This window comes from Schistocerca serialis, chromosome 1 (assembly GCF_023864345.2).
Source record: "Schistocerca serialis cubense isolate TAMUIC-IGC-003099 chromosome 1, iqSchSeri2.2, whole genome shotgun sequence".
Classification (NCBI taxonomy): Eukaryota; Metazoa; Arthropoda; class Insecta; order Orthoptera; family Acrididae; genus Schistocerca; species Schistocerca serialis.
In genome coordinates this window covers 1,065,974,702-1,065,987,830 of record NC_064638.1, presented here as the reverse complement: position 1 = coordinate 1,065,987,830, position 13,129 = coordinate 1,065,974,702, and positions in this window count along the sequence as shown.

The window sequence follows — 13,129 nt, the reverse complement described above, 5'->3', positions numbered from 1 at the left end:
TCACTGAACACATGGTGAAAATTCTCCTCCGAGCAGGTATCAAGACAATGTTACGAAGCTGTAGCAAAATAAGCTACATACCGCTGGAGTTTACAATGTCATCTGTGAGAGTGGGCTAGTGTATGCAGGCGAGACAGGGTGACCGATTAGCACACGGATATCTGAACATTAAAGACACAAGACACTAAGTCAGCGGTTCCGGAACACTGGAACGAATGCAGCAAACTGATAATATCGGTTGTCCCATAAGTCTTTCCCTGATTACAAACAGTCACAAGGCACAGAATATGACACATAGACAAACACTTTCCATCTTGAATTGTATGTGACACATTCAAACTTTTGTGTACGTGCATACTTACTGTTGCTTTGTTCTAGGGACATTGCAGACTGAGACGTGGTACTTAGGGAAAGGCAGGATTCAGTGTGGACAGGATCGTACTCAGTTACCGTTGGTTGCTCAGTTCTTTTTAAAAATCATGTACATTTTATTTGGAAACAATTGCAAATAAGGTCGACAAGGAGGAACAATCATCCACTTTGACTGTTAAGACACAATGTCTAATAAAAAATTTCTTAAGCAAGTTGCACTCACGGCTGAAGGCCTTACTGACAAGAAATTCAAATTATTTGTTGGCTGAAGGCCCCAATACTAATAACTCAAAAACAATTTGACGGCTGAAGGCCTAGATACCAAATTCTTAAGAACGAGTTAACTTCTCCAAGAAGTACTAAAATATCATAAAAAAGGACAATCATCTAATTTTCACTATTAAGAGACAATATATAATTAAAAATTCTTAAGACAAATTGCATTCACGGCTGAAGGCGTTATTGACAATCATCAGAATCTGACCAAATCAAGAGAGAAGTGGGTCTCAGACAGTGCTCCAAGGATCGACCTGGGAAAGTGGCTCAACTTCGTAAACGATGAGACAGTCAGACAAGAGTTGTATTCACTTAACCAGATGGCAACTCAAACTAGAGACAGTTTAAACGCAGGCCAACACTCTTGCAACATCTTCTTAATGTCTGATCACCAATATAACGATGGAATAACCCAGGCAAGGCAGAACCAGCGGACAGCACTGTCATCAGAATCCAGTGTTTAGAACATTCAGAAGCAGAATGACTCAATACGACCAGAGTAGCCCAACAGAAACAAATATCCGAACCACAATCAAGGAGGCTGTCGAACCTTACCGGACAGCAGTGGCAAGGTGAGGAAAGGTACACTGCAGCAAAAATACGCTAACCTCCAGGGCAGTTAACTGGGGCGTTAGCGTCCACTAGGCAGAAAAATACCACTGGTTGAACTTCATCAATAAACACCAAGAATTCAATGATAAATAATAAAGTGGAGGATGGCTAATTAATTCCGCCAACTCCAAGCACACCACAAGTTGCTCTTCATCTCAGCAACTCTGAGAGCAGCAATGCGTGAACAAACGGCGTGATCTCAAAATAGTGGAGCTTTCACAACTAGGTTAATGTTCACTCAACTCAATCGTCCTGGGTCCAGTGGAGAGCGAGGTTGTGGCCCTCTAAACTACAGCCCCTCGATCCGGCAGTGACTGCGTGCCTCCAGCAGTCCTGGCATGTCCTCGTGCTGCCAGACCTCACTGCTGCTCCGTCCCAACCGAACTCCCGGCCCAGAAAACACTTGACGCCCTTCCAAAGATAGTATTAGGATACTAGACATCGATAACCGCTGCTGCTGCCACTCGCAGACAGACAAATCTAGAAAACGTAGTGGCGCCAGTAAACACGAGAAGAAAACGAGACGCCATTATCGCTATTAGATGACGCCAACCTACCAACGGCACCAGCGCGAGCCGCAACACGGCTCACAGGCGTTACCTGTTTTCTTAAATTTCGAATACCATTTCTTGATGCTTTTAAAATCTAGTGGCTGTCAATGGTATGCTGTCTGGAATTTTGACTGGACTGTCTCTGTAACTGTGGCTCGTGATACCAGAGTAAACACAGGGTTTTCTCTCGATTTGAGAACATGTTATTTGCATATGATGTCCGACAATTCGAGATAAAAAGTACTTGTGCACGTGTCATATTTTATGCCTCATGAATGTTTGTAAGCAGGGTAAGACTTCTGGGACACCCAGTGTTTCGAGAAGCTCTCGTACTGGCGAAACAGCCACTTACCTTGAGGGAGAAGCTTAGAGAGCCGATAGAAATACACTCCTGGAAATGGAAAAAAGAACACATTGACACCGGTGTGTCAGACCCACCATACTTGCTCCGGACACTGCGAGAGGGCTGTACAAGCAATGATCACACGCACGGCACAGCGGACACACCAGGAACCGCGGTGTTGGCCGTCGAATGGCGCTAGCTGCGCAGCATTTGTGCACCGCCGCCGTCAGTGTCAGCCAGTTTGCCGTGGCATACGGAGCTCCATCGCAGTCTTTAACACTGGTAGCATGCCGCGACAGCGTGGACGTGAACCGTATGTGCAGTTGACGGACTTTGAGCGAGGGCGTATAGTGGGCATGCGGGAGGCCGGGTGGACGTACCGCCGAATTGCTCAACACGTGGGGCGTGAGGTCTCCACAGTACATCGATGTTGTCGCCAGTGGTCGGCGGAAGGTGCACGTGCCCGTCGACCTGGGACCGGACCGCAGCGACGCACGGATGCACGCCAAGACCGTAGGATCCTACGCAGTGCCGTAGGGGACCGCACCGCCACTTCCCAGCAAATTAGGGACACTGTTGCTCCTGGGGTATCGGCGAGGACCATTCGCAACCGTCTCCATGAAGCTGGGCTACGGTCCCGCACACCGTTAGGCCGTCTTCCGCTCACGCCCCAACATCGTGCAGCCCGCCTCCAGTGGTGTCGCGACAGGCGTGAATGGAGGGACGAATGGAGACGTGTCGTCTTCAGCGATGAGAGTCGCTTCTGCCTTGGTGCCAATGATGGTCGTATGCGTGTTTGGCGCCGTGCAGGTGAGCGCCACAATCAGGACTGCATACGACCGAGGCACACAGGGCCAACACCCAGCATCATGGTGTGGGGAGCGATCTCCTACACTGGCCGTACACCACTGGTGATCGTCGAGGGGACACTGAATAGTGCACGGTACATCCAAACCGTCATCGAACCCATCGTTCTACCATTCCTAGACCGGCAAGGGAACTTGCTGTTCCAACAGGACAATGCACGTCCGCATGTATCCCGTGCCACCCAACGTGCTCTAGAAGGTGTAAGTCAACTACCCTGGCCAGCAAGATCCCCGGATCTGTCCCCCATTGAGCACGTTTGGGACTGGATGAAGCGTCGTCTCACGCGGTCTGCACGTCCAGCACGAACGCTGGTCCAACTGAGGCGCGAGGTGGAAATGGCATGGCAAGCCGTTCCATAGGCCTACATCCGGCATCTCTACGATCGTCTCCATGGGAGAATAGCAGCCTGCATTGCTGCGAAAGGTGGATATACACTGTACTAGTGCCGACATTGTGCATGCTCTGTTGCCTGTGTCTATGTGCCTGTGGTTCTGTCAGTGTGATCATGTGATGTATCTGACCCCAGGAATGTGTCAATAAAGTTTCCCCTTCCTGGGACAATGAATTCACGGTGTTCTTATTTCAATTTCCAGGAGTGTATATACAGGGTGATTCTGTGATGATGTTACAAACTTTTAAGGATGATGGAGAAGGATAAATGTATCAGTTTGAGGTATGAGTCCCTATAACGGAAACGAACAAGTCGCAAGTTGTAAGCGAAAACAGGAATGTGAACAAGGTGATTACCTCCTTTTTCCCCATTTTAATGTCTATTCCAGTGCAATTTTTGTAATAGATAGAGAATATAGGCCCACTGGTACTTCGTCCTTCAGCTCGCCGCTGTGGTCTTCAAAAATATCTTTTATGTATATTTCCCATCCTCTAAGCTTCTGTGAAGTATCCAGGATTACGTTTCCTTGTTTATATTTGATTAAATTGTCGTTTCTTTCCTTTTTCTCATCCCTGTAACTTCACTGATCTTTTTGGACACCAAAAGAATCATGTTTCATCCTCCTCTTCTGTTTCTTCACATGTTTTTATTTATATGATTTTCTTTAGCATGAATTATCCACAATTCGATATGTTGAACAAATTCTTTCTATTTTTCTTTGTTAATTACTTTACATTTCGCCCCCTTAGTCAGTGTATCATGTGTTTTGTTTTATTTTTTTATTTTATTCATTTTGAGATGCAAGGGGACCTGTGATAATACATCACAGAAGATAAACTTCCTTGCCGAGATCACTAATGACCTTCATTCTCAAAGAAGTTTACCTTTTCTAATGGTTCGATTCCCGGCGGGGTCAGGGATTTTCTCTGCCTCGTGATGACTGGGTGTTGTGTAATGTTCTTAGGTTAGTTAGCTTTAAGTAGTTCTAAGTTCTTGGGGACTGATGACCATAGATGTTAAGTCCCATAGTGCTCAGAGCCATTTGAACCATTTGAACCTTTTCTAATGTATTAGCACAGAACGCAACTTGCTTCCCAAAACGAGTAAACTAAGGACTACCTTACCATGCCAGGCACTAAGTGAAGCACACAACTTTCTCGCTTTGCAGAAATCTAGAATAAAGGTTATTATGAGTGATCTTGGCAAATAAGTGTATCCTCTCTAACGAAATTTTTGTTTTCGACTTTGTTGTGTATTGTCCTTTCCTAGCTTCAAGTAGGCCCTCCTTTACGGTTTTCAGTCCTCGTTAACACTGTAGCCTTTTGATGTGAGAGTTAGTTTCGCCATTCTTCTATCTTCTACCTTTGTTCCTGTCGCCTTTTCTTTAAGTAATTCTGTATTAATTATATTCAACAGAGTTTCCTTTTTCAGTTTTTAAAGATTTGCATCGACAGGATTATGGTCTGCGACTCCTTGGTAAATTTGATGGCATTTCTGTAGCTTTGGTTAAAGAGTTGTTGTAGTTGTTGTGGTCTTCAATCCTGAGACTGGTTTGATGCAGCTCTCCGTGCTGCTCTATCCTGTGCAAGCTTCTTCATCTCCCAGTAACACTGCAACCTACATCCTTCTGAATCTGCTTAGTGTATTCATCTCTTGGTCTCCCTCTACGATTTTTACCCTCCACGCTGCCCTCCAATGCTAAATTTGTGATCCCTTGATGCCTCAAAATATGTCCTACCAACCGGTCCCTTCTTTTTGTCAAGTTGTGCCACAAACTCCTCTTCTCCCCAATTCTATTCAATACCTCCTCATTAGTTATGTGATCTATCCATCTAATCTTCAGCATTCTTCTGTAGCACCACATTTCGAAAGCTTCTATTCTCTTCTTGTCCAAACTATTTATCGTCCATGTTTCACATCCATACAGGGCTACACTCCGTACAAACACTTTCAGAAACGACTTCCTGACACTTAAATCTATACTCGATGTTAACAAATTTCTCTTCTTCAGAAACGATTTCCTTGTCATTGCCAGTCTGCATTTTATATCCTCTCTGCTTCGACCATCATCAGTTATTTTACTCCTTAAATAGCAAAACTCCTTTACTACTTTAAGTGTCTCATTTCCTAATCTAATTCCCTCAGCATCACCCAATTTAATTCGACTACATTCCACTATCCTCGTTTTGCTTTTGTTGATGTTCATCTTATATCCTCCTTTCAAAACACTGTCCATTCCGTTCAACTGCTCTTCCAAGTCCTTTGCTGTCTCTGACAGAATTACAATGTCATCGGCGAACCTCAAAGTTTTTATTTCTTCTCCATGAATTTTAATACCTACTTCGAATTTTTCTTTTGTTTCCTTTACTGCTTGCTCAATATACAGATTGAATAACATCGGGGAGAGGCTACAACCCTGTCTCACTCCCTTCCCAACCACTGCTTCCATTTCATGCCCCTCGACTCTTATAACTGCCATCTGGTTTCTGTACAAATTGTAAATAGCCTTTCGCTCCCTGTATTTTACCCCTGCCACCTTCAGAATTTGAAAGAGAGTATTCCAGTTAACATTGTCAAAAGCTTTCTCTAAGTCTACAAATGCTAGAAATGTAGGTTTGCCTTTTCTTAATCTTTCTTCTAAGATAAGTCGTAAGGTTAACATTGCCTCACGTGTTCCAACATTTCTACGGAATCCAAACTGATCTTCGCCGAGGTCCGCTTCTACCAGTTTTTCCATTCGTCTGTAAAGAATTCGCGTTAGTAGTTTGCTGCTGTGACTAATTAAACTGATTGTTCGGTAATTTTCACATCTGTCAACACCTGCTTTCTTTGGGATTGGAATTATTACATTCTTCTTGAAGTCTGAGGGTATTTCGCCTATCTCATACATCTTGCTCACCAGATGGTAGAGTTTTGTCATGACTGGCTCTCCCAAGGCTGTCAGTAGTTCTAATGGAATGTTGTCTACTCCTGGGGCCTTGTTTCGACTCAGGTCTTCCAGTGCTCTGTCAAACTCTTCACGCAGTATCTTATCTCCCATTTCGTCTTCTTCTACATCCTCTTCCATTTCCATAACATTGTTCTCAAGTACATCGCCCCTGTATAGACCCTCTATAAACTCCTTCCACCTTTCTGCCTTCCCTTCTTTGCTTAGAACTGGGTTCCCATCTGAGCTCTTAATATTCATACAAGTGGTTCTCTTCTCTCCAAATGTCTCTTTAATTTTCCTGTAGGCAGTATCTATCTTACCCCTAGTGAGATAAGCCTCTACATCCTTACATTTGTCCTCTAGCCAAACCTGCTTAGCCATTTTGAACTTCCTGTCGATCTCATTTTTGAGACGTTTGTATTCCTTTTTGCCCGCTTCATTTACTGCATTTTTATATTTTCTCCTTTCATCAATTAAATTCAATATTTCTTCTGTTACCCAAGGATTTCTATTAGCCCTCGTCTTTTTACCTACTTGATCCTCTGCTGCCTTCACTACTTCATCCCTCAGAGCTACCCATTCTTCTTCTACTGTATTTCTTTCCCCCACTCCTGTCAATTGTTCCCTCATGCTCTCCCTGAAACTCTCTACAACCTCTGGTTTAGTCTGTTTATCCAGGTCCCATCTCCTTAAATTAGCACCTTTTTGTAGTTTCTTCAGTTTTAATCTACAGTTCATAACCAATAGATTGTGGTCAGAGTCCACATCTGCCTCTGGAAATTTAAGACCTGGTTCCTAAATCTCTGACTTACCATTATATAATCTATCTGATACCTTTTAGTATCTCCAGGATTCTTCCATGTATACAACCTTCTTTCATGATTTTTGAAACAATTGTTAGGTATGATTAAGTTATGTTCTGTGCAAATTTCTGCCAGACGGCTTCCTCTTTCATTTCTTCCCCCCAATCCATATTCACCTACTATGTTTCCTTCTCTCCCTTTTCCTACTGACGAATTCCAGTCACCCCCGACTATTAAATTTTCGTCTCCCTTCACTATATGAATAATTTCTTTTATCTCATCATACATTTCATCAATTTCTTCATCATCTGCAGAGCTAGTTGGCATATAAACTTGTACTACTGTAGTAGGCTTGGGCTTTGTGTCTATCTTGGCCACAATAATGCGTTCACTATGCTGTTTGTAGTAGCTTACCCGCACTCCTATTTTTTTATTCATTATTAAACCTACTCCTGCATTACCCCTATTTGATTTTGTATTTATAACCCTGTATTCACCTGACCAAAAGTTTTGTTCCTCCTGCCACCGAACTTCACTAATTCCCACTATAGCTAACTTTAACCTATCCATTTCACTTTTTAAATTTTCTAACCTATCTGCCCGATTAAGGGATCTGACATTCCACGCTCCGATCCGTAGAACGCTAGTTTCCTATCTCCTGATAACGACGTCCTCTTAAAGAGGATGAAGTCAATTTGATATCCTATTATATTTTCAGTATATGCCTTGGTGATGTCCACGCTCATAATCGACGTTTGGGCAGTTTGTTCAACAAATTCGTTATTACAAATCTATACTATTGAGAGAACTCAATCTTTGGCCACATTCGTTCGTGACTCCTAATCCATGATCCCATGCAAATTCCACCAACTTTTCCTTGTCAGACTTTGCCATTCAAGTCACCTACATTCATTGTAATATCTTTTTATCTTCGTTATTTTAAGAATCGTGTAAAGTTTATCAGATTTTTTGGCAATGGGTGCTAATAATTATCTTGATGTTCTGTGAATTAAATGTACTGTATGTATAATTGATTTTACCATTTTTTTTTTATAAATACACTACCACTCCGTATCTGAGGCGTACTTCATTTGGCCATGTCAAGTATTTTTATGCCTAGTTGTGTCAGTTCCCTAACGACGTTGTAAAGTTTACCTGTTCGGAACATAGTTTGAACATTCCAAGTAGTTAATATATAAAGGAACCCAGGGACTCTGAGCATCAACAGATCACTAAGGGTCTGTTGGGGGCTGTGGGTTAGACTTGTGTTTACTTTAGTCATAATGATTTTTACTAGAGAAACGATGGAGTGGCACAGTCATTTCAACTGTTACAGTCATGTATGTAAAGTTCCAGTCATTAACTGGTCCAAAATCAGTTCTTGCGCACTTCGGAATGGTTGTGGTGCCATCCTCCAGGTGTTTTTATACTATCCCTAAAAGAATGGTTGTCACTCGAGCCGGACCCGCCAAACGGTAGTCCTTCTTCTCCTCCTTCAACACCCGTGTGGTCTTCACTCGTTTCCCTGGGCGAAGGTGAGATGTTGTACCACGCAACACTAGTTCCCCGGCAGAACCTATCCATCGACTCGTTTTGGGACGGGACCACTACTTCGAGACGGGCGCGTCTACTGAGACTTACATAAGGGAGTTCAGAAACGATGTCATTGTCTCCTTAGGATGGGTTAATGCTCATGTGTGGTTGCAAGAGATAAGGCAATGAGCTGCCTTAATGATGGACCAGTCGTAAGGTAGGTCGCATTGCCCACAGGCTTCCAAGAGACCCTGATCTCTCGATGCGTGATTTTCTTTGGTGGGATTTTTTTTTGAAAGGCTCTGTTTATGTGCCTCAGCTTTCAGCGGTTTTGAACGTCGAATGCCAGCAGAAGCGAATGATGTGACTCCATCATGTTCGCAAAAGGATGGGACGAGTTTGGCCATTGTGTAGATATTTTTAGTACATACGACTGAGTGCACATTGCACGTTTGTGAAAGGTAAATGGTAACTTAGGTCCTATAGGTGATTTTAAGAAGTATCCCCAAGATTGTATGTATATACGTGTACAGGGTATACTCATAAAAATCTGATATTCCTTTGAAAATAAATACTTCGTAGTCCTATATTAATTTAAATATTAACTCTGTTTCTATCTTCCACTACGTTTAAGATACAGAGGGAAATGAAACCCCATATGAAGTAAAGACACTTCTACCGTAAAAACTTTAACCGTCAGTTGTAGAAGTATTAGGAAGAAAAGTCCTTAACTTACTACTCTCCAAGAAAGATGTCACTCTCAAATTATTCTCGGAACCGACAGCTGGCTGACACCCGAAGTAGAAAGTCCTGAAGTGTTAAGCGAGATGTGGAACGTATACCGAAAAGAGAGATTAGACAACATAGCAGGTGAAGTGTACATCACTGCTGACAAACGTAGTGTGTCTCTCGAGGTCGAAATCAATTCTAACTGTGAACTTATCTGGACGTACCAGACCTAGGTGAAATCAAGTTGGGTTATCGGATGTTGTTATCGGCCACACAATTCCGTCGTGTCATTTTTAGAATGATTCAAAGAAAGTGAACGCTCAATAGCGTGGAAATACCCATGTCACGCAATATTAGTTGGAAATGACATTAAACTTCATAGTATTGACTGTTCGTTGTATTTTGCTCGGCCAGACATTCTTGTGAAGTAGGGATAATGACGTCATCATAGCGACGATAGTTGTTAAAATTAATAAATCCATGAAGAAGGTTATGAGAGTATTTCTGGTAGAAAGAGCAGATAAGCCGTTGTTAGCACACAACTTAGACAATGAATTGACATAATTTAATTCCAATATGATGGGCGGAGAGGAGTTATGGGCAAAGTTTAAACAGAGTGTAAATCGCGCTCTGAAGGTTTGTGTGTGTCAGGGAAGTAGATTAAGGACGGAAAAGAACCACCGTGGTTTAACAACAAAATTCGGAAAATATTGAGGAATAGAGACTGTTGCACTCTCGGTTTGAAAAAGAACACACAAATGACGACAAACAAGTTATTAGAAATTCGCGTCCCGCAGTAAAAAGATCGATGCGCGAAGCATACAAGAACTACCAACTTTAGCAAAAGATCTTACCGAGAGAGCAGGATACCTCTGGTCTTATGCAAAATCTCTAAGCTGGACGAAGGCTTCTATCCATTTGAAAGGTTTCAGGCCGTCTGGCTTACCTCCTTCCATTTATGTGCTAAATTCATCTGCCCCTTGTCACGTCTGGCGACATGCAAGATACTTTAGTTTCATCCTGCTAAAAGTCTCATAACGTTATTGGAAATGGAAATGAGCGTTTGGCGTCATTGGCCGGGAGGCCCCTTACGGTGCAGGTCCTACCGCCTTGGTGCAGGTCTTATTACATTCGACGCCACACTGGGCGACCTGCGCGCCGGATGGGGATGAAATGATGATGATGAAGACAACACAACACCCAGTCCCTGAGAGGAGAAAATCCCCGACGCAGCCGGTAATTGAACCCGGGCCCCTTAGGACGGCAGATCGCCAGGCTGACCATTCAGCTATCGAGGCCGACATAATGTTATTAAATGTTGTGGAATGTATTTTATAAAATTCCAGTGGTTGTCGGTCGAGATGTGTAGCTTCATTCTAAGAAGGCGTGAGAACCTCTCAGTTCACACGGAGCTCTTTTGAACTACAGGGGCATTCGAAAACTTTGTTTTGGCTTTCGGGTGGCAAGGAGCGACCTGAGAGGGATCACGGAACAACCCTATCAGTCAAGCTAAGAAGGGGTTCACGGTGTTTCCACAGTTCGGCTGTGTAGAATGCTGGAGGAAGCCGCCTCAAGTGCTGGTAAAAAATCACAAGTTTTGAAATGTTTGGGCCTACGTGATGGGACAGTCTTCGCAGAGTTACCGTCACGTACGTTAGGCTTCTGGACATTCAAAAGTGTATAAACAACGCCCATCGCCTACTGACGTTAGAAGGGAATTGTTAGAGCACATTGGTGCTGAAGAAGTGCTGTGATTGGCCCGCAATTTGAGGCATTCTGTGGTGAGAATTTAATAAATGTGGCGGTTTTAACGCTGTTGGCGGGAAAAAGTAACATTTTTCCGGCTTGGAGGGCTCAGCCTTAAAGACGCAAACAGCAGAGTCGGGAACAGGGACACATGAAAAGACACTCTTTGTTTGGATATGAAAGGCGACAGGTCGCTAGATTTAGACGTCGGGTATTGTGAGTCCCAATTTAATTGTATTTGTATTTCATTTGAAGTAACTTATACTTTCCTTCAATTAATTGTTATTACTATTTGTCGACTGAGTAAAAATAGTCATCCAGCAATTTTCCGCCTTAGAATTCCATGTTAGAATCATTTTTGAGGTAGCGATTCCATTGCCCAATTAAAATTTTACGCCAGTTCTAAGGTTATCTGTGACGGAGCCTGGGAGTACCACCATTCCGGTAATATTTCACTTCCACAACTGTGGTGTTTTACATAAATTCTTTAACCATACTCAGTCTTCTCTGTCGGCAGATTTTCTTTTTCTCTTACAATATGTCACTTAGTAGGTCAAGTGTACAGTTCATTTTTTTCATTTTATTGTTTCTATTTTTCTACCAACTGTGGCAACCTTTATTAGATCCACGCCAATATTAGATTAGTCTTAGTTTAATGGCTCCTATTTTTCATTTGTTTGTTTTTGTTATGTATTTTTGTTCCGTGGGTTCTGCACCACGTCTCTACGTCGTTTAGTGGCATTAATAGCGGCGTTGTGATTTTGAAGGATTTTGTCATCGTTCTCTATTCATTTTTGGTAACAAGGTACCTCTAAGGTTATCAGTTACTGGGAAAATCTGTTGTGTCATGCTGTAAATTTTAAAATCGTGTATATTAGTATGCAGTGCTTATTATCACGCATAGTAAGGACCGGGGAGTAGAAGTTGATGCAATAGCAAATATTAAGTACGGTAAGGTAGACATGAAGCACGTAAGAGTGCTCATGCACGCAGAGGCAGACATTAGCATGGAGGATTTAGTCGTAGGTAAAGAGTCAGAACAGGTAGACGTGGATAGATAAGGCACTGAGCAAGCTCAGGGGCACGTCGAAAGAAGAGGAACAGATGTGAAGGGGTCTTAGTGGTAAATGTAAGTTTTTGGTATACATATTTCGTTTTGGTTGCTTAAGTTTTTATTGGGACCGTAAGTTTTTGATCCTCAGTGACGCAAATAATAATAATAATAACAAAAGATGGTGAGGCCCACAGTAATTTTAAAAGGGGTCCGAGGCAATGAGGCACTACTTTGCTACGTAACATATTTTGTCTTATTAAACCAGGGCTGTATGTTTCTAATTTTTGGGTACCTCATTTGCAAGATCTGATTATGTGCAATTCGATGCCATCTCCTGAAGGAGGTATACCACTTTGTTGCATCCGACACTTACTATTTATATGTTAGAGATGCTCAATGGATGCAAAATGAGGGGGTCGACTGAGTGGGAGAGATCCAAGATGAGTTATGTTATGATAACGTAGACGAGGAAGATGAAGAAGTCGCATCACTATGCGAGAATGACCCAGAAGGCAGACCAAATGGTGAGGCCCAAAACAAATCGGGGTCTGGTTTACCTAGCCGACCAGTCAGATGTTCAAATTCACACACATCCACACGCAAGAGAAACCGGAAAGAGTGGGGAAGATCTGTTAGCATTCTTGATGAAAATAGAAGAAAGGGTAGTCCAGAGGGAACTAGAATTCAAGGTAACACTAAAGAATATGGTAAAAGAAGCGGAAGAAAGGGTCACACAGAGGGGAAAGGAAGTAGGAGGGGCAACACAGAGGGGAAAGGAAGCATTAGGAAGGCCAACACAGAGGCCACAAGCATTGATTGGAAAAATTAGAGCGGAAGAGAAAAAGGAAGGCAGAAAGACCCGAAAACTAGCTATGCATGCATTGTAGGAATCACAGGAGGCTAAACTGTTAGCAAAGACAGCA